Genomic DNA, 23,058 nt, shown 5'->3' with positions numbered 1-23,058 from the left:
GTAATTAAATTTCTTAATGGAGAGGTCTGGTATCTCTTTTGTATCCTCCAGGGCTGCTCTAAGAACAAATCTGAATCTGAAGACACACTCCTTTCCACAGTTCTCAGCTCCACATATAATCTTGAAGAGAATGAAATCTAAGGGAAAGCTCAGAACTGTGATTTTGCTTGGGAAAGAAGAGAGTCTCAATCTAAAAACAGGGCTGTACGTGGGCCTGATCAGGATGCTTTTGCAAACCCAATGCTTGCTGCATCACAAGACCTGAGAAAGTCAGTTCAATAAGAAAGTGCTTCAGAGGAAGTGGTTTCAAATCCTCATTCTACCACTTGCTACTTGTATGACCTTAGCAAAATCATTTGACATTCACAAGAGCTAAGTCTGGAAGGGGCATTGGATCACAGAGCTCACAGATGAAGAAAAGAAGGCCCAAGGAAAAAGTGACTTTTCTCAAATAACACAAGTAGTCAACCAGCTGACCTGGGCTTCAAATCCAGGTATTTGGAGTCCTAATTCAATATTCTTTAGACTACTCCACTTGTCTGAGCTATTACTGTTTTTAAAATTCCCTTTTACTCCAGAAATCACAAGCTCACACAAAGATTTTAAGTTGAAAAGAACCTCAAAGGTCCTATTCTGGTTCAAGTCACTCATTGTATAGATGAGGAAAGGTTCAGAGAATTTAAGTGATTTGTCTAAGATCACACTGGTAGAAAGTGGCCAGGCCAAGATTTGAACACAGCCCTCTGATAACAAATCATGTATTCTTTCCATGATATTCCATTGCTTTCCACTGCATTAAAATTATATCTGGGACCTCTCTCAGCTGCTAATGGCTTTGTTGTTTCTTTGTTTTTGTGGGGGGAGGGAGACAAAGGCAAGAGAAGGGGAAAATCAGGGAACTTGAGGCCCCATTGTGCCATTCCAAGCCCCTAAGCAGTAGAAACATGTTTTTTGTTTTGTTTTGTTTGCTGAAATGTGTTTTTAAAGTCTTCCTTCTGGAAGTAAAATGGCTTTCTATAGGAGGAGCAGTGTGCTGGAGTCAGGAAAACCTAGGCTCAGATCCAGCCTCAAACAGCTGTGTGACCCTGGGAAAACCACTTAACCTCTCTTGGATTTCCCCATCTCTAAAATGGAGATAATAACAGCATCTACTCTCACAGGGTTGCTGTGAGGATCAAAGTATGCAGTCCTTTGCAAACCTTAAAGCACTAAAAAGGTTAGCAATTATTATTCCTAGAAAGCAGTGTCTTCTTTATGAATTTTTCAACCACCTCTTTATGGCTTTTAAGCTGAGCTAGTATGTGACTTCTCTATCTCCCTACACATGTGGTTTTAGTTCCTGGAATAAGAAGGTAATTATTGTCCTCTTATACCTCTTTGGCAACTTTAGACAAGACCTATGTCGTTCTGCATAATAAATTATGTTTCCAATGCTCATGCTATTATTAGGTTTGATCGTCACAATAGCCCTGTGAAGATATTACTATCTGTGAAGGCTGCGAAGGTATTACTATCCCTATTTAAAAGATGAGGGAATAAGCTAGAAGGAAGGAAAGAAGGAAGGAGAACCAGAATCAAAAGGATGCCTGTCAGTGTAGGACTACCTGAACAAATTGTGGTACACAAATTCGATGGAATATTACTGAACCATAAGAAATAACAAGAGAGATGATTTCAAAGGACCTAGGCTAATATAAACTGAGGCAGTGTGAAATGGGAAAAAATCATACAAAGAAAACAACAATGAAAGAAAACCATTAAAAACTCTGATCAATGCAGTGACCAACCCATGTATCCAGAGGACCTATTCATCATATTAGCAACCTCCTGAAAGAGAGATAGTAGACTCAAGAAACAGAGGTATATATTTTTGGACATGGCCATTGTATGAATTAATATTGCTTGTCTAGTTATTTATTAGAAGATTTTTCCTTTCTCTGAGTTTTCTAGTTGGCACTGAAGGGGGAAAAGTGGGTTAGCACCTTCCTTTTCTATTATAAACTATAGTGGTTGACATCAATTGTGTACAATCAATCTTCTGTGAGCCATGGCAGAAAACTGAGGAATAATGGGATTGGTTAGGCAATTCCTGAAAAGTTAGGGTGTGAATTTGGGGGGAAAGATATTCTATATTACATTAGTAAGTACTGGATAAAATCATAGCTAGAGGCTAAACACTAGGGACACAGGTGCAAGGCATGGCCAAGCATGCTACTGATAGAAGCTGTTTATAATTCCTTCTGGTGTCATTAATTCAATGCAGGGCTTTTAAAGTCAGCACTGCATTAAAGTTGGCTGATGCTGGTGGATCTAGAGATCAGTCTAATTAGTTTTGGGGAAGCCATAGCAAGTTCACACCACAAAGGTACATTTGCTACTCAGCAGATTAAGATAGGGGAGGAAATCATAGGGAAGCTCCTATACTCATGGTGGCTTGAGGGGCTTCTTCCTTACACATAAAATGATATAAATCACTTTTTTCCTTGTAACAAGTGAGTAGTCAAGCAAAACCAATCACTTAATTAGCCATGTCCAAAAAAAATTATATCTCTCTTTGTACACTAAGTGTATCACTTCATCATGAGTCCTTTAGAACCAAGGTTGCTTATTCTGTTGATCAGAATTTCTAAATCTTTCAAAAATAGTGCAGCAAATAGAGCAGTAAGCCTGCAGTCGGGAAGATCTGAGTTCAAAACCTAGTCCTAGGCAAGTCACTTAACCTCTACCTGTTTCAGTTTCCTCATACGGGAATAATAATACCACCTACCTCACAGGGTTGTTGTGACGATCAAATGAGATAATTCAATTGTGAAGCACTTAGCACAGTGTCTGTTACATAGGGTCAAGATATTAGGAGACACCCTGTTTTCCACTGCTAAGGCCCAGAAAGCAAGCTATGCCCTGAGATTGGCATAACAACAATCCTTTGCTCTCACTCTCTGTATGATCTTAGCCATAGCAAAATTGCAGAATCGTTTCACATAATTATTGTATTGCTTTGACCAGCACCAGGTGTTCTCTGAGTTTGGATAAGCTCCTGCTGAATCCATGTTCTGGTCATGAAGTCCTGGTATGAATCAAACTTGTCACATTGTTGCTGTTACCCCTCATTATCAGGGCTACAGCTCACTACATAGCCATAGGGGTAAGTATTGAGATCTGTCTACATTAAAGTGGGTGCCCCGGGGCAGGGCTCCAGCATACCTGTCCTTGTAGTGTGAGCTGTTTCTCCACACTTCAAAATTAAACTTCTGTTTTCCTGACTCTCCTGTCTCTAACCTATTCTGTTCAGCTCCCACCACTCACAGGTTAGAGACTGGTTCTGCTCCGGTTAACAATAGCAAACAGTATATAAAAGTTCACTATTATTATTAGCCATTATGTTTAAAGGCCTTATTATGCAGATTATTCTCCTGCTTCTGCTCATCTTACTTTACATCAGGCTAATAAAATTCTTTGGGATTTCCATCCATAGAGTTCAAAGCTTAAGGAGTTAGTCCTATGTGTTTGTGATAAAGAAACACAAGTATCAGGCATAGACCTGTTCTTATTGTCAGTCTTTGGATGGTGGGAGAAAACTGAGGCTCCAACCTGTCTTTTTCACAAGGAATCTACTTGTGATGATAACTGGCCACAGACTGTACTAGCCACTCGAAAACAAGTTAGAATAAGGCTTTATCTCCAGGTATCAGAGAAACAGCTTCAAGTCAAGAAAGTCAACCTTGACACAATGTGAGTTTACAGATAATTGCTTTGGGGATTTAACTGTTTTACTAAGAACCTATAATCAGATATAGTAAGCCAAGAATGAAATTAAAGGATATAGGGAAGGAAAAGGGTTGGAGTTTTTTTTTTTCCTGTAAGTTAATTCCTTCACTCTTTCTGTCTCTGAAGTGTTAACTGACTTTGGGTTATCATAAGTTGAGGGTATTTGTTATTGTTGTTTTTCAAATAAAGGGAATTATTTTTAAAATTTGTTCTCTGCCAATCCAAATTTTACAACAAAGCTTTTTGTCCTCTGCAGGGCAAGAATTACAATTGGCATCATTCCAAGAATGTTCTCTACACCTTCGAGAAACATTTTGCTTTCAGATCTCAGTTCCCATCTGCTGGTGTGAAAACACACACACACACACACACACATACACACACACACACACACACACACACATATAACATCTTTTTTATTTTTATTTTTTTTAAGGATAAGAAAAGCTTTAACTGGAGGTAGAGAAAGGAGAATAGTGTCCTAAATTTACATGGAATCACAGAATCTCAAAGATGAAAGGGATCTCAGGAATTATCTAGTCCAACTTAAATTTATCATTGAGTCTCCACTTGGAACACCTCTAGTGACAGGGAACTCATTAGCATTCCAGGAAGCCTATCCCACTTTGGTACTGCTCCAGTTGGCAGGAAGTTTTCCTTATATCAAGATAAAAGACAGCCACCTACAATTTTCACCCTGCCTCCTAATTCTGCCCTCTAAGGCCAGGCAGAACAAACCTAACTCGTCTTCTACGTGATACATAGCTTCTCCAGTTCATTCAGTCTATGAAACTTCTGAATGATATTGTCCTTCTGCATAACACATTTTTATGATCCCCTTAATTGTGGTTCATTGGTTATTTATTTAATCTACATATATTTCATTTCTAATCATCCACAAAAGCAGTTTTCTGACTTTTCAAAGAAACTCTGGAAAAGAGTCTATAAAACAGAATGAAGATTGTTATAAGACACTAGCTGTGTAACCCTGGGCAAGTCACTTAACCCTGTTTGCCTCAGTTTCCTCATCTGTAATATGAGTTGGAGAAGGAAATGGCAAACAACTCCAAGAAAACCCCAAATGGGGTCACGAAGTGTCAGACACAATTGAAAAATTATTGAACAACCAAAAAGGGTCAAATCAAATTCATTCATTTCTTAAATCACTATTTGCGGGATACTGTGCTAAGCACTGAGGACATAAAGAAAAACAAACAGAAAAATGTCCCTGCTCTCAAGGATTTTATAATCTAATGGGGGAGACAATACACAAATAATTAGGTACAAACAAGACACAGAAAGAATAAATTAGAAATAATGTTAGATGGAAGGAACTAGCATTAAGGTAAATAATTCAATTCCTTGATATGGTGATGTAATTCTACCTTCAGGAAAGGTGAGGCTCCTGCTATACTATAGCAGCAGTAATCAACAGTTAATAAACATTTGATGCTTGATTTAACAGCATCAAACAGTCTACATTTCTCTCTATATTTATTTTGGTATGACAGACAGTCAGAGAAACAGAAACTCCAAGTTCTTAAGATTATTTTTTTTGGTGGGGAGCCATGTTCAAAGTTTAATAGTTAAGGAGGTAGCATGGAAAAAGTATTGGACTACAAATGAGAAAATCAGAGTCTAGCTTGAGCTCTGACTTATTGGTGCTTAAAAAAAATCACTTCATTTTTCTGGGCACCACTTTGCTAATCCGTAAAATGGAAATAATAACATTTGTACTCATAGGATTGTTGTGCTTAACAATGTATGCAATGTGCCTTCCAAACTAAAAAAAAAAAAAGTACAATACTGAAGCAATTATAATTAATAATAAAATAAAATAGAAACATCAATCACTGAAATTCAATATAAGTGCCTAATTAAGATTCTGTCAACTACAAATGTCAGCAGTTGCCCAAAATAATATTGATTAATACATGTAAATGCAAAGGACTGAATCATATCTAAATACATCTGCACTACAGGTATACAGCTTTCTCGTCACTGGTTAGAAGACCACAATTAAATAGTCATTGAAAATTCACAACAGAACTAGGGTCAGAGGCTACATGCAATTCTACCTACCCAGGAGGCTTAGGCTAGTGGATCTTGTGAGCTTGAGAATTCTGAGCTACACTGGGCTATGCTCATGGGGTGTCTGCTGCAAATCTGACATGAATATGGTCAGCTCCCTCAAACCAGCCTAGATAGAAGCCAGAGCAGATCAAAGTTCAGTAGAGGGGATTAGGCTGTGAGCATTTCCGGCCTAGGTGAAATGGGAAGAGAAGGAAGGGAGGAAGGGAGGAAAGAAAGTGGGAAGGAGAGGAAGAGGAAGGAATGAAGGAAGAAGGACTGAAGGAAGGAAGGAAAGTTATAAATTCAAATCCTTCTAGCATCATTGGGGAAAAAACTCTGCCAGCGGCCATAGCTTCTGCAATGGACTCTAAATCCAAGCCAACCATCTTGCAAAGACATGACCTTGATCACCAGAGACACTAAGCAATGTAATATGGGTAGTTTGGCATGAACACATCAGAAGTGATGAAAGTGAATCAATAGTATCATCTTAGATGGCAAGCACAAACTCAGTTTCTAAATCAGAAAGTAAGATAAACCTAACAAGAGAGAAAGGTCAAAGGGTATTAGAATACAGCACAGTGTCTATAGACACTGATGCTAACAAGAGTAGTGATAATTAACTCTGACACCATCTATTACAATACAGACTTTTTGAAGACTATTTGGCTGCAAGCATTAAGACCAAATCTTAATGCAGAAATTCAAAAGGATGAGAGAGAGAAAAAAAGGCCAGTCCTGTGAAAAGAAAAATAACTAATGCAAAAACGAACACCTGTCACATCTTTGGAAGATGCTAAAGCAGAGGACTGATAATTTACTCAGGTGATTTTCTTATTAGGACAACTGTGCTCTCATAAAACTTGTTTTATTATAAAACAAATCCATTTCATTTGCAAAAACATCAGGAATAATAACAGTATCCTTTCAATCAGCAATCCCCATCTATATTGGATTTAACCATTAAATCTTAAATAACAACAGTAGTTGACATTCAAACAAGTACTTCTCTCCTAAAAATCATGTAAGGATAAGCAGCATAAGTATGATCACCTATCCTATTTTCATTCCCTCCCTCTTAGGAGAAACTTACTTCAATTTAAATCAGGAAACATTTATTAAGTGCCTATGTGTCAAGTTGTATAGGGGAAAGAACTCCAGACTTCCGGTTGGGAGACATGGATTCCTATCTTGTTTTCAATATTTCTTTGGTTGAATGACTCTAGGCAAGATTCACTCTGGGTCACAATTTACTCATCTGTAAAATTAGAATAATTAGTACTTACGCTAACTACCTTATAGAATTGTCAGGTATACATGTAGAACATGCTCAAGTTCTCTAAAAATAAGTTATTCTCATGATGACCCCTTATTTGTTAAATCCAAGGGACTTGTCTCAATCCTTAACCTTCTTGACCTCTATAACATCTGACAATGAATATCCACCTCATGGATACTTTCCCATATGAGAGCTTTTGTGACATTGCCTGAATGACTAATTCTCTCAATATCCCCTGCTGGGATCTATATTCTTCTATATTCTTTCTATGCACTAACTGTGGGTATACTCCCCGGGTTCTATCCTAGGCTCACTTCATTTTACTATCTCACTTGGAGATCTCACCTGTTCCCATGAGTTTAAGATGTTCAAATCTCTATCTTCAGCCCTGGTCTTTCTTCTGAGCTTCAGTCCCCCATTACCAACTGTCTATTAGATATTTCCAACTGGATTTTCCCCATAGGCAAGACAAATTCAACATGTTCAAAACAGAATTAAATATCTCCCCAAACCCACCCCTTTCTCAAATTCCCTGTTTTTGTCAAAGGCACCATTATCCATCCAATCACCCAAGTTTACACCTTCAGGATCATCCTCGATAATTCCCACTTCCTCACCTCATCTATCCAATCAGCTGCAAAGTCTTGTCGATTCTACCTCCACAATACCTCTCCTATCTCTCCCCTTCTCTCCAGTGATGGGCGACCACCCAAGTTCAGATCATCTTATCTGGATTACTGCAGCTGCATCACAGCTGGTCTCCCTGATTCAAGTCTCTCCCCTCTCCTATCCATCCTTTACATGACTCCCCAAAAAATATTCTTGAGGCACAGAGCTAACTATGTCATTCCCTTATTCACTAACCTCCTAAGTAGCTCTCTATTACCTCTAAAATCAAATAACAACTCCTATTTTTGGCATTTAAAGCCTTTCACAACTTAGCTCTAACTGATCTTTCTAGAATCATTACAAATTACTTCCCTTCTTGCACTCTGTAATACAGCCAAACTAGTTGTCTTCTTATCCCTCATTTACAACATTCCATCTCCTTCCCATGTGCCTATACCCCATGCTTGGAACGCACTCTATCCTCACTTCTGTCTCTTAAAAGTCCATTTCCTTCAAGGCTCGGCTCAAGGGCTACCTCCTATCTGAGGCCCGTCCTAATCTCAGTTTCATCTGGCACTCCCCAAATTCACTTTGTCTATGTTATTTCCGTTGGTTCCCAACCCCAATAGAATATAAACTCCTAAAGGTCAGGGACTTTTCTATCTTGTAGTATCTTAGCACAGTACCTTGCACATAGCCCATGCTTAGTAAATGCCTACTAGATAAATGAATTTACATGGAGGCTTCACAAAGGAGTCCTCTGACTCTAAATCTAGCATTCTTTCCATTTCACCACACTGCCCAGAAGTTCCTTTTTTAAAAGTCCAGATATTGTGCTTACTTCGGCAACACATATTCTAAAATTGGAACGCCACAGAGAAGATTAGCATGGGCCCTGGCAAGGATGACATGCAAACTCATGAAGGTCCCATATTTAAAAAAAAAAAAGTCCAAATCTCCTGATGTGCTTAAGATGACTTGATTTACAAAAGAATCAGCTTACATCAAACTTTTCAGGAATACATATATTGCAAAAAAAAAAAACCCAAAAACCAGAAAGATACCTGTTTATGACCCATAACTAAAACAAGTATCTTCTGAAATGTCACTAGAAATATAAAAAGCTTCTGTTAGCCTCTTTATTATCTCCCTATCCTTAACATAGCCCTACTGATGTGTACAGAAACTATGTAGCAATTTAGGATTCATTTTTTCCTTTTCTGATTCCCTCTAACCAAAGTGAAGAAATTGTTTAAAACAATTCACGGCCCACAGAAAAAAATCAAAGGGCTAATAAGTCCTCACTATCTTGAGACCATCCTAATGAATGAAAGTGGGGATTTGGAATGTGCTCCACTTCTGGTGTGCTCAACTTCTGACTGCAGAGATTATGACCAGATGATGCAGAGTGTGTTTTCTGAAATGAACTGTGCAATCCTGACTCAGGCCAGCTCCCATATCTGGCAGATCTTATTGTTGTTTAGTCATTATCAGTCGTGTGCAACTCTTCATGACCTCTTTTAGGGTTTTCTTGGCAAAGATACTGAAATGGTTTACCATTTTCTTCTCCAGATCATTTTACAGATGAGGAAGTGAGGCAAACAGAGCTAAGTGACTTGCCCAGGGTCACACAGCTAGTAAGTGTCTGAGGACAAATTTGAACTTGGGTCTTCCTGACTCGAAGCCCAGCACTCTATCGACTGTACTACCTAGCTGTCCGCTGGTAGACTGTTAACATCACCCAAATTATCCTGTGTCCTAGAGGATCCTGAGAAGTATCCTAGGCTATTTTTCTGGTGTGAAGAACACAGCTGTAATTTGGGCTGTAGGCATTCAGCTGCTACTTGTTGGTTATTCTCTTCTTACACACTTCTGCACTTCCATTCCAAAACTTTTGATGGCAAACTATCCACCCTGACAACCCCAAACCCAAGAAGAGATATGGAAAAGAAGGAAATAAATAAAGAAAAAAGGTCCCAATCCTCTAGACCTCCTCAAATTACTGACACCCTTTACTCAGTCTCTATCTCTCTCTCTCTTTTTTTTGTAATTTTTGCTTTTTGGTGAGGCAATTGAGGTTAAGTGACTTACGAAGGGTCACACTGCTAGTAAGTGCCAAATGTCTGAGGCCGGATTTGAACTCATGCCCTCCTGACTCCAGGGCTGGAGCTCTATCCACTGCACCACCTAGCTGCTCCTAGGTTCTCCTGAAAACTGCAGACACTCAGTCTGATCTCTGCTTGTAATATTGAATAGTACTTTATCCCAGACTCAGCCTCTCTCCCAGCCTGGATCCCAGACTCAATCATCCGCCTCCAGGCCATCCCCTGCTCTCCTATACCTGGGAATAAACAGTTCAGAGATGAGACAGAGGCCACCTTCCTCAGCCTCTTCTGCCCCTCAGTCCTGCAGAAACTTTTCTCTCCCACCAAAATCACATAGCCCCATTCCCTCCCATTGCGTTCATTAACTATGGTAAAATGTACTGAACATGTATTTGTAGAAACCTGTGCTAAGCACAGGAAATACAGAGATGCATAAAACACAGCCTTGCTCTTCAAGGGTTTATAATCTTGTTGCTGAAATAAAGCATACGCCAAAAAGTATACATTAAAAAATAAGACAGTGTAAGGTAAAGATGACTAAATAGTATAAATGACTAAATTACTATCGTGGGTTAAGTTTAAGTTTAAAATAAGAAAACCTGGATTTGGAGATGAGATTTGCTACTTATAACTTGCATGACTTTGAACAGTTCCTTTAATAATATTTCTGGGCCTCAGTTTCTTCATTTGTAAAGTGAAGAAAGGAATATTAGATGACTTCTAAGGTCCCTTTCAGTTCTAAACCTATTATTTCATGACCATCCGGTTCATTCGCTTTGCTTCTCTGATGGGAAAACAGACCCACAGAGGTTAAGTGTTTTGACAAAGTTTATAAGTAATTGATCTGAGGTAAGTATTTAAGTCCCCAGACTCTTAGAACAGTATTCTTTCCACTAGATGTGCTGCCTCCATTTGAAACAAAAATAATTTTCCTTTTATCCATACCTACAGAATTTGGGTCTTATTCATAGGTTGGAGGTTATCTTCCAACATGGACAGTTTTAAACTATATTGTGGCAAAGAACTAGTAATTGGGGAATGCCCATCAACTAAGGAACAGCTGAACAGGTTGTATATGATTGTGATAGAAACTATGGTGCTGTAAGAAATAATGAGCTTGATGGTCTTAGAAAAACATGGATAGACTTGCACAAAATAATGAAGAGCAAAATAAACAGAACCAAGAGAATGCTGTATACAGTGACAGCAATATTGTTTCAGGGACAACTTTGAGTGACTAAGTCATTTTGACTATTGTAAAATATTCAAATTAACTACAAAAGACATATAAAGGAATACGCTATCTGTATCCAGAGAAAGAACTATAAATAGAAGTATGTAGAGAATAGTTTTACACACACACACACACACACACACACGTGTGTGATGGTAGCCATGGGGGGATGAAAAAAAAGAAATTTACATGATAACTTTATGATATATTTAAAAGGAATAGCAAGTTGTACATAATAGATTTGTAGTTTCAGGTGCAATCATCTTTTTTAATATACTGTTGTAGAAATGCTTGTATAAATTAAAAATAAAATAATTATATAAATAAACTATATCAGAAGAAAGGGACTAAGAAAATGTTATGGTTCAGTTTGGAGTAGTTAATTGGAACTACAGTCACAATAGATGTGCAAAGGCCAACTACCCCACAGAAAATACCATAACAGCATATAACAGATTTTTTTTCCCATTGGACTCCCTGGCCAGGCCCTTGGTGGCCGGTCACTGCCTGAGCTGCCAAACTCCTTCTCTCAGATCCAGAGATAAAACCATTTCCCCCATTCAACCTGATGAAAGGCATGCAAATACAGAACAACGGAACAAAAATGAACCTGAAAGTTAGAAAAGCATAGTTCTACCTCTGCTTAAGTATTCCTGTAGTATAATCTCAGTCTAATCAGTTAGGTACTCAGTTCTTGGTTTTCCCACTTCTAAAATGGGGATCTCTATATTCTACCCTTACCTCACACAGATGAAGGTCAGTGAGTCAAAGGCAGTGAGGATGAATTGTAAACATGATACCTTAAAATATGACAAAACCTTCTATTTCCCAATATGGAATCACCTGATAGAGGAGGACTTTCAAATCATGTTAAATACCAGAGCTACCACCTTCCCCGGAGTAAATACATGTGAAGATAGACAACCTAAAATAGCCATCAGTGAAGACCAGAGACAACAAATATTCCTTGGAATGACCCAACTGGTCATTCTCAATATTAGTTCTCAAATAACTTCTTCAGCAATGACACACTTTCCAATTTCCAGAGAAGTAATGCCATTTTTGTTGTTGTTGAGAAATCTCTCACCCATTTTTTTTTCCCCGACAGATCCTGGCTTTAAAAAAAAAAAAAGCTTTGTCTTTCATCTTCCCTTCATTTCTGTGCTTTATACTTCAGGAGTAAAGAAACCCTTAAGAAGAAAATTCAGCCATCAACTGTTCTTTCATTCTTCTTCATAATCTAAAACTTTCATCTGAGGTGCTCAGAATATGCTTTATTAGTGACACCTTAGGGAAAATGTACTTTTTTAAAAAGTGTACAGTATTTCCTGGATACTACTCTAATCTCTTTTGCTCAATGAGCCGTATTGCAGTAAACCTATATATTGGATTTGTGCGTGTGTGTGTGTGTGTATACATATGAATATATATGTATGTATGTGAGGAGAGAGAGAGAACCACTTTATATATGATATAGATACACACACAAATGCACATGCACACACATGCTTGCAACGCACCTGCATGCAATTAGGGTTAGGGCATATGCACGAGCACACACACACACACACACACACACACACACACACACAAACACACAAAAAATTTTCCTCCTCTGGTGGAAAGTCCTTGTGCCCTGGAGACACGTGTCCTCCAAATAGTGAAACTAAGCTCTAGCCAGTCACCTAAATCTAAAGTACTGTCACTAACAATAGCGTCACTACTTTAGTCTTGGTCTAGCTAGCACCTCCAAAGGAACACGTGGTCCTGACCTAGAAAGGCACTGAAATCCTGATGTGCTGACTCATCACAAAGACTGACATTTGACATGTCATAAAAGCTTCCTCTTTTCTAGAATCTGTAGAGGAACCAAAAATACACATCAGGTGTTCCACAATGGTCAAGCCAGTTCCACCTTTTTTTAATGAGTTCAGACAGATTTCTGCCCCCCACCTCCCAAAAAAGTAATACAGACTTGCAGCGATTATATAAGGTCTTGAGAACATAAAGCCAACTTTCTCAAATCTGCTTAGTGGCCAAAAGAAAAAAAAATAAAAAAAGTTTTATGACTGAGTCATACTAAGAAATGGATAAAATACACAAGTAATGCTGAGGCTCACTTTAGTTGAAAATAACTCAAGAACTGTGTTTAACTCTATCAGGGATTTCATGTTTAAAAGACTATTATAACAGAGATTCTTAACCTGGGGATAGGTTTCATGGGGGTCTGTGAACTTGTATGGAAAAAACAATGATATCTTTATTTTTTCCAGGATCTAAATGAAATTTAACATTTCCTTCAATCTTTTAAAAACATTATTCTGAGGAGTCCATAGATTTCACCAGACTGCTAAAGGAGTCCATGACATTAAAAAAAAGAAAGATTAAGATTAAGAACCCCTGTTTTACATGGAATGAACAATATTGTTTGCCTAGAACATGACATTTTGGTACTCTTTTTGCGACATGGCTAATATGGAAATATATTTTGCATGACTTCACATGTAAAATTGATATATTTTTTGCCTTCTCATGGGTAGGGGAGGACCTAGAGGGAGGGCATTTGGAACTCACTTTCAAAAAAAAAGGGGGGGGGATGTTATAAATAAATAAGTAAGAATTGCCATTTTTGTATCACATAGTGAAGACCATAAAGACAGGCCATAACATCACAATTTAATATCGCTACTTTAAAACAAAGGCTTTTCCACAACCAGTTACACCTATGTTAGAGGGAGTGGGGAAAGAAACTTTTTTTTTCTCCCTTATTCTCTCCCTTATGTCATTCTTTCCCTTCATGAAGGGGACACTCATTTTCTAGACATCAAAGGCTATTCTTCCATAATCCATCATTTCTGGCAAAAAAAAAAGTAATAGAAAATAGTACAGTTCTTGAATATGTGAAGAGAGAAATCACCAATGCAATTCTCAGAAGTTTTATGAAGTGCTCAGTGTTACATGGAAGTTTAGACACACCTTCCAACATCCACCTTCTCTTCCAGTCTTATTTCCACTACACTAATTCAATTCCCAGTCACTTTTACCTGTATTATTATGAGTCTCCTAACTGGTTTCCCTGCTTCTAAACTGTCCCCTCTCTAATCCATCCTAAGTACAATTGCCAAAATAATTGTCCCACCACGTTACTCACCTTCTCTGAAATCTTTAGCATCTCCCCAGTGACTAGAGGATAAAAATCTCTTGAGTTCAGTAATCTGTCTCCAACCTAACTTTCAAGATTTATTTCACACTACTCCGTTATAAGGGGCAGCTAGCCAATGCAGTGGAAGTGGCTAGCTGTGTGACTCTGGGCAAGTCACTTAACCCTGTTTGCCTCAGTTCTTCATCTGCAAAATCACCTGGACAAGGAAATGGCAAATGACTACAGTATCTTGCCAAGAAAATCTCAAACGGGGTTACCAAGAGGCCAACACGACTGAACAACAACATTCCCTTTCAAAAACTGAGCCCCAGGCAAAATGGATCTTGAGCTTCAGCTATTTGCCTTTGTACAAGCTTAATTACCATTATGCCAGGAATGCATTTCAATCCATATCCCTACAAACTATAAAAAATCTTCCTCTTTCTTCTGAGATTCAACTCAAGTGCCCCCTTCTTTACAAAACCTTCACTGACCATCACTATTCCCTCTTCTAAGCTGAGCAGCTTTCCATTTCCTCAAATTTCCTTCGAACACTTTGTTGGGATCTCTCCTTTACCTCCATCACACTGTCCATCTTGCATAATACTCATCTGTATCATCCCTGTTAGACTACACCTAACCCAATCCAACAAACATTTATTAAACTTTTCCTATATCCAACCAATCCGTATGCATGTATTAAACACCTAATATGCCAGGCTTTGTGCCAAGACCTGGGGATACAAAGACAAAAAATGAAGCAAGCAGTCCCTGCCCTCATGGATCTTCCATATATCATACATATACAGTTACAGATACAGAATATATACCATATGAATATAAGATTTAGGAGGGTGAAAGAGCATGAAAAGCTGAGGGAATCAGGAAAAACTTCATAAAAAGGTCACACTGGGGCTGAGTCTTGAAGGAAAAGAGGGATTCCAAGAGGTGGAAGGGAGAAAGGAGGACATTTTGGGCAGAAATGACCAAAGAAAGATCCTCATGTATGAGGGACAATAAGTTGGCCAACACAATTGTACTATCTGGAAAGGCAGAGATAGACCAGGTTATGAAAAGATTTAAATGTCAAACAAAGGAGTTTCTTTTTAGAAATTCAGCTCTAAAACCTCCCCCCACCCTACCCCCCTTCTCCCTTCTCTATTTGGAAATTAAAAAAAAAAACAAAAAAACAACCTATTATAAACATGTATAGTCAAGCAAAACTAATGGCCACAGCAGCCGTGAGAGAGAGAGAGAGAGAGAGAGAGAGAGAGAAAGAGTGTGTATGTATATATAAAAAATAGGGACAGCTAGATAGGGACAGTGGATACAGCACCAGTCCTGGAGTCAGGAGGACCTGAGTTCACATCCAGCCTCAGACTAAACACTTGATATATACTAGCTATGTGACCCTAGGCAAGTCACTTAACCCCAACTGCCTAAAAATTTAAATTTAAAATTATATATATATGTATATGTATACACACACACACACACACATCACACACATTAACATAGGCAGATGTCAAATGTCTTGAGAACATAAAGACCCAGACTTTCTCCAAATCTACTTAGTGGCCAAAAAAAAAAAGTTTATGGGCAAAAGTCTTGGTTAGAAATGTATAAAGTACACAAATAAGACTGTGATTCATGTTAGTCAGAATTTACTAAACAGCAGGCTGAACCACTGTATACGTACATATACACACACTCACATACTTCAATCTGCACTCCAATTCACCACCTCTCTATCTAGGGGTGGGTGGCACGTTTTATGATGACCCTCCGATTGTGGTTGGTCATTGTGTTAATCAGAGTTCCAAAGTCTTTCAAAGTCAAAGAGGTTTATATTTAATCCTAGAGGCCATTGAAAGCCCCTAGAGTTGGGGCAGTAGTTGGTGAAGTGGATAGAGTACCAGGCCTGGAATCAGGAAGACTCCAGTCCAAATGTGACCTCAGACACTACTGGCTGTGCAAGTCACCTAACCCTATTTGCCTCAGTTTCTTCATCCATAAAATAAGCTGGAGAAGGAAATGGCAAACCACTCCAGCATCTTTGCCAAGAAAACCTCAGACCTGATGCCACTTACTACCTTCCCCCCACCTCCCCAAAAAGAAAAAATGTCCCTGGAGTTTTAGTGAACAGGAAGTGAGATGGTCAGTGCTGTGCTTTAGGAAAATCACTTTGGTAACTATGGAAATCAATGGATTGAATTGAGGAAAGACTTCAGATAGGGAAACCAACTAGGATGCTAGTCTAATAGCACAGGAGAGAGGTGATAGAATTATGGCCTGAATTAGGGTGGGAGCTGTTTGAATGGGGAAAAGTGGATGTATGCAAGAGATGCCGTGGAGTTAGAAATGACAAAATTTCACAACAGACTGGATTATGTGAGACAGGTAAGAGTGAGGAGTTGAGGTTGCAAACTTGGGCAACTAGAAGGATTGGGTACAGTGAATACAAAGATAAAATAAGAATAATCTCTGACATCAAGAAGCTTCTATTCTCTATTGGGAGGAATACAACACACACACACATGTGTGTAAACATATATGTATATATGTAAACATTTATAGTTTATACATAAAAACTATACATACTATATATAGTTTATATATATTAGCTACATATGTAAACATTTACATATATATGTAAACAAATAACTTAAAGAAGAGAAATAAGGCACTAAAAACTAAGGGGATCATGAAAATCTTTCTTACAACATGAGAATTTCAAAGGAAGTTTGGTATTCTGCAAGATGGAGGTGAGGAAAAAATATATACTCCAGTCTGAGGAATAGCCCTGTGCTGAGGCAGTGAGATGAGAAATGGGATATCAAATTCAGGGGAAAACAAGGAGGCCAATTTGTTTGGAACATAGAGTGCCTGAAAGGCAGTGATATGTAGGTAGCTCTCTGAGAGCACGAACTACATAATTTTCACCTTTATATCACCAGAGCCTATCACAGTACCTTACACTATATAATAAATGTTTGTTGAATTGAATGTAAAGGGAGGTACAATTTCTCACCTGACTTGAAAACTGTGCTGGGTATTCCAACACATGTATAGGAATGGGTTTTTCTCCCTCCAAATGCGTGTGTGTTGGTGGCGGGGGGCGGGGTGGGGGGAGGATGTAATTCTTTAACATCAATTAAAAGACATTATTCATGATCAGGACTTATTATTGAGCAGGTATTTTATACATGACACAAATACAATGATAGGACATCCTTAATGCTGCCAAGATTCTGAGAAAGCCCCCAGTGCCATGGCCATAAATTATATAAGAGGAGAATTTTCTTGGTACAACTCAGTGAAGAAAATAAAAGCCTCCTGTGATAGAATTTACTGCTTAATAACTCTCTTACAAGGTAAAGTTTCAGTTTAATCATTTGCGACTTTTGATATTTTATTTAATAAATTCAGGAGGCAGCACCCAAGAGGGAGTCTTTTATATTGCTTATAAATTCAATTGAAGTACTTACATTTTCATGATAAAATAACATTTCTGGAGAATCTTCTACAATAAATGTCTATCCTTCTGACTGATACAATATATTGACAGAGACTTAGAAGCCCCATTTCAGGTCCTGGAGTCTGAATACGGACATCAGGGTTTATCTTTTGTTTATAAAAACTAAACAAATATTATTTACATTAACAATACTATTGTGTAATGCCATGATACTTTTACCCAGAAGAATTTTGATTGACTGGCCAAGAGTCAGTTCTACCACCAACAAAAAAAATCCAGCAGAAGCAGCCACTGGAATTGTTCGGGCACAAAGCTCACAGCTCAGCAAATAAGATTTAATACAAAAACCTAACCATCCTAATAGTACATATGAAAATGCAGCTCATCTTCATTTTCCATTAGTTCTTCACACACATCACTTCATCATTGTTCTCCAGGCTGTAGACTTTCTCTACCATGCCCCAGAAACCTCCTCATCCTGGAAGGAGCCTTCTAGTGCACTGGAAATACCCTCTTGCCCTTGGAACCATTCCTTCTGATCAGAAGGCTTCTTCCCAAACTGCCATTTAAGGGTGTTGCCAAGGCCATCCATGTTTCATTCCTCCCTAGGCATCCACTCTAGACTTTCTCTGCCATGTCCTTCCTGGTACTTTTGTCTCCCCTCCCGCCCTTTTTCAGCTTCCTTTTACCCACTGTCTTTCTACTGTCTAGCTTCTTGAGAATACGGACTATCTTTCTGCTCTTATTTGTATTCCCAGCACTTGGCAGAGTGCCTGTCAGAGCAAGCACTTATAAATGCTTTTTTGACTGACTGTTGATTGACATGACAATGTAACAATAATTACACTTCTAATGGCAATGACCAAGAGGAGATTTTCAGATTTTATCAAAATTCTTAGAGGTCTTTATCCTTACTTTTTTCAGACTCTGCCTGCTTTTTTTGCCCCCCTCTAGAAACTGGCTAATGCTGGCTACAAAACAAAACAAAACAAAACAAAACACATACTAACTCAGAGGCTTTACAAGAGCGCTAGCTCATAACATAACTAAAGATGAATTACTCTGTGTTACATTGAAACGCACCCAATTTGCAAGAACAATTTCAATGGAGATTTTTTTTTTTGTAAACTTGGAAAATGTTAACTATAAATTTATGCAAGCTTAAAAAAAATCTAAGTGTACCACGTATTTGCATAATTTGGTTTTCTTTTGCTTTGGCAATCAGGGGTTAAATGACTTGCCCAGGATCACATAGCTAATAAGTGCCAAGTGTCTGAGGCCAGATTTGAACTCATGTGCTCCTGACTCCAAGGCCGGAGCTCTATCCACTGCACCACCTAGCTGCCCATGATTTGGTTTTCATATAAGAACTCAATGATTTTTAATTTTTTTTAATTTTTTTTTAATTTTGTAGGCAATGGGGTTTAAGTGACTTGCCCAGGGTCACACAGCTAGCTAGTAAGTGTCTGAGGTCAGATTCTATTAATCTCCATGGAGAAACAGTATGACTATAATATCGAACTTTGAATGCCTTAGTCTCAGGTGTTCTCTAGGACCCAAAAGGTTGGAATTACAACAGAAAACAAAAGGTTAGGGTTTGTTGTTGTTCACCTGTTTCAGACTTTTCATGACCCCATTTGGGGTTTTCTCGGCAAAGACTGAAATGGTTTGCCATTTCCTTCTCCAGCTCATTTTACAGATGAGGAAACTGAGGCAAACATAGTTAAGGAACTTACCCAGGGTCACATAACTGATAAGTCTCTGAGGCCACATCTGAACTCAGGAAAATGAGCCTTCCTGACTCCAGACCAGGCACTCTATCCACTGGGCCACCCAGCTCCCCATAAATTATTTATCAGCAGTTATTTGCAAAGCTACATTCATTTCATCATCAATCTACCTCATTGTAATCATTCTCAATAGGTTCTTCTTTCCCTACCTGTTGCCATAGCCACAGTTGGCCCAAAGCCAAGTAGAAAGAACTATCAAGATGACGACCGTTTCCAGAATGATGTCAAATTCACCACCTGAGGAACACTGCACTGCAGTATAATTCCTGGCTGGTGATGTGGACAATGGCAGAGGGGAAGCAATGGAAGCCCCTGCTTCCTGCTGACATGGCTCAGTCAGCTGAGATGACAATTATCTGTTCAACAAACGTGCTACTTTATAAAAATAAGTAGCTCGGGTAAAGTTTGTCTTGAGTTCTTTGACATCTGTTGCTTATATGACTCTGAATGATTCATCAAGCAGGAATAAACAATATTACTGAAACACACCGTGGCAAACCAGTGAAATGTGAACAAACACCATCAAATGAAAGTGCCCACATTACAGCAAACTTCCCACATAAGTGACGCAAATCTTAAAGCACAAGCTTCCTTTCCTTAGGATTTTTAAATGCATATGCATATGTAATTCAGGATGTATGATGTAAAGGAAGAGGGTGATTATTCATATGCCCACATCCAATCACTCAATCAACAAGTACTCATTAAGGACCTACTATGTGCCAGGCACTGTTCTAGGCACTGGGGAAACAAAACAGTCCTTGCCATGGAAGAGCTTACGATCTATCTAAGAAACAACACATAGAGTCAATTCTCAGCTTTTGCAGGGTTAATGTTCCTAACAGGGCAGGTAGTGAGGAAATGGCTAGGGCACTGGGCCTGGAATAGGAAGACTAATCTTCCAGAGTTCAAATCTGGCCTCAGTCACTTACTAGCTGTCTGACTCTAAGCAAATCGCTTAACCCTGTTTGCCTCAGTTTCCTCATCTTGTAAAATGAGCTGGAGAAGGAAATGGCAAACAACTCCAGTATCTTTATCAAAGAAAACCCAAAAAAGGGTCACAAAAAGTCGAACATGACTGAAATGATTGAATAACAAATGTTCCTAACCAACAGCCCAAAAGTCAAAAACTCAAATGTTGATAAACTGAACCTATGGGAAATAGGGGGTTAGGTTCCCCTGACCATCAAAACCTATCATCTTTTGCTGAAAATACACTTTTCTGCATACAATCCTTTATAACAAAACACTAATCCTGATAATAAGCATTTTTCCTAACACAGTAACCTTGAAATAACCCATGTAATGCAGGAGAGTAGAGAGGCAATTCCAGAAAGGATCAAGAGGGGTAGAGGCAGTGATGTCAGAAGAACCCAAAGGTAAAAAGGGAATGAATCCCTATCTGCTATCTCTACTCTGCCTTTCCACTCTGTGTTGAACAGTTCCCCAATGAAAAGCACAGGCCTTGGGGTTTGTCTCTGGTGATCTGAGTTTGGGACTCCCACCAGGGATAGTTGTGCTGTGCCAGACCCGAGCCTGCCAGGACTGGATGCTTGCTCCTGGGATTGCTAGCAAGAGGAAGGGTGATCATTATCTCATTTACCCACAAACTTAGCCTCTTTTTTTTTTTTTCAATTCGCTTATTGGGCACTTGAAAAGTTACGTTAACACTTTCTGGAGTGGATTCACCAACATTTTAAAGAATACCTTCCTCCTTTTTAGCAAATATAAAATTGTGCCTTTCATTTTCCTTTACTGCACATAGCAGTGAAAGTGGCCATTGCCAACTCAGAAAGTGAGAAAGAGGTTATTAATAAAATCATATGGGGCAGGTAGGTGGCACAGTGGATAGAAAACGGGTCTTAAGTCAGGAGGGCCTAAATGCAAATCCTGCCTCAGACATTTACTAGTTGTGTGACCCTGGGCAAGTCACTTAACTCCAACTGCCTAAAAAAATAAAATAAAATCATGCTACTACTTAAACATGGGAATGTTGAGCATAGACTGTACTTATTTTTTTTTAATAAACTAAACCAGAATTACTTATTGATAAAATGCTCAAGACATACAAAATAACCGTGGAAAACAAAGGTTCTCAACATTTACCTCTAGAGGCAGAGGCCAACGGTATCTTTGATAGACTGTCCTATAGAAAGACTGCAGGCTTAGAGAAAACAGATACAAGAAAGATAATGTGGGAGGAATGGCACTAGCGCTGAGGGTTCAGGAAAGGTTCCATAAAGGTAGCTCTTAAGCTAAGTCTTAATTTTTTTTTTAAGGCAATCAGGGTTAAATGACTTGCCCAGGGTCACACAGCTAATAAGTGTCAAGTGTTTGTTTTGAGACCAGATTTTAACAGAGATCGGATTTGAACAGAGGTCCTCCTGACTTCAGGGCCAGTGCTCTATCCACTGCGCCACCGAGCTGTCTTAAGCTAAGTCTTGAAGGAAATCATCTGAGATTATAAGACATGTTAGTGAAGGGGGAGTGCATTCCAGACATGGAGCACAACCAGTACAAAAGCACAGAGATGGGAAATGGGAGTTATCCAACATAATTCAAAAGTTTTCTCTTAACTACTAACACAGATAAATACGTATCTGTACCTACCAATAAAATATAAATATGGCATGAAGAGAGATTAACAAAATACTCTGCAGAAAATACGATCTCTGGTTTGTTTTCATTAATAGCAGGAGACTCCCATTTGCCTCTTTTCCTCTTTGCAAAAAGATCATGGCTTAAAGCAATGTAGTATACTTTCAAATTTAAAAAAAAAGAAAAAGAAAAAGAAAATACCCTTAGCTCATAGCTCTCAAAGCTATTTGTCAAAAGTCACCAAAGATCATGCCATTGGAAGCTATGACTATATTGCCTTACTTCTTTTCAAATCTCCTGGCTTGATTATAAGATTACGCTGCACTTTCTTGTTGATTAAAAAAAAGTGTTGTTGGTTTTTTTAATTAGCTTTTATTGTCATTAAAAGTGGTATAGGATATCATCAGAGAAAAGAATGACCAGGGAATAAAAGATGGCCTGATTGTGTAATGAGAAGAAAGGACAATTCATAGACAATTTGTGTGTTCTACTGGTATCCACACAAATGTTACAAGAACATGAGGAAGGTCACCATTATGTTGGGGGGTGGGGGAGAGAGCTGTGAAAGTAACACTCACCTAGTGAAAGTAACACTCGGCTATCTAATTCAGTAACACCTATCCTACCTGAGAAAGGCACTAGGTCCAAGAAAAACTTATTCCTTAAGTATCCCAGAAAAGAGATACAATCTCAGAAAATGTGTCAGAAAATTTTACAAAGTACTGCTAGTATGAACAAACAAGAGTTTCTACACAGCTTCTACACCCCTCCATAGGAACAAGAGGCTCGGGAAACATAGCTGAGCCACAAACTTAACTCTTAGCAGGTGTTAGTGAAGAGTCTAGTGATGAGGACCTATTTTATTCCCCTTGAGAGTTCAATTCTGAGGAGTCCTTGAAATGCTGACATTGGTTGGGAAAATCACAGATTTATAGAAAACCCTATTTCTCCATGTGGCCCTGGTGAATAGCTAAATGATGAT

At 38.6% G+C, this 23,058-nt stretch overlaps 1 protein-coding gene and 1 non-coding gene across 11 annotated transcripts in view; one reads left to right on the top strand and one right to left on the bottom strand.

The window, feature by feature from the left end:
• PITPNC1 (phosphatidylinositol transfer protein cytoplasmic 1) overlaps nt 1-23,058 on the bottom strand; it is a 358,377-nt gene that overhangs the window by 250,568 nt on the left and 84,751 nt on the right. The window lies entirely within an intron of this gene.
• Nucleotides 8,563-8,667, top strand: LOC114051212. Its single transcript, XR_003570128.1, has one exon. It is a non-coding gene; the product is annotated as a U6 spliceosomal RNA (small nuclear RNA).

This window comes from Vombatus ursinus, unplaced genomic scaffold, assembly GCF_900497805.2.
Source record: "Vombatus ursinus unplaced genomic scaffold, bare-nosed wombat genome assembly UNPS02014801.1, whole genome shotgun sequence".
Classification (NCBI taxonomy): Eukaryota; Metazoa; Chordata; class Mammalia; order Diprotodontia; family Vombatidae; genus Vombatus; species Vombatus ursinus.
The sequence above is the reverse complement of the archived record's forward strand: the minus strand, read 5'-3'. Positions and strand labels throughout refer to the sequence as shown.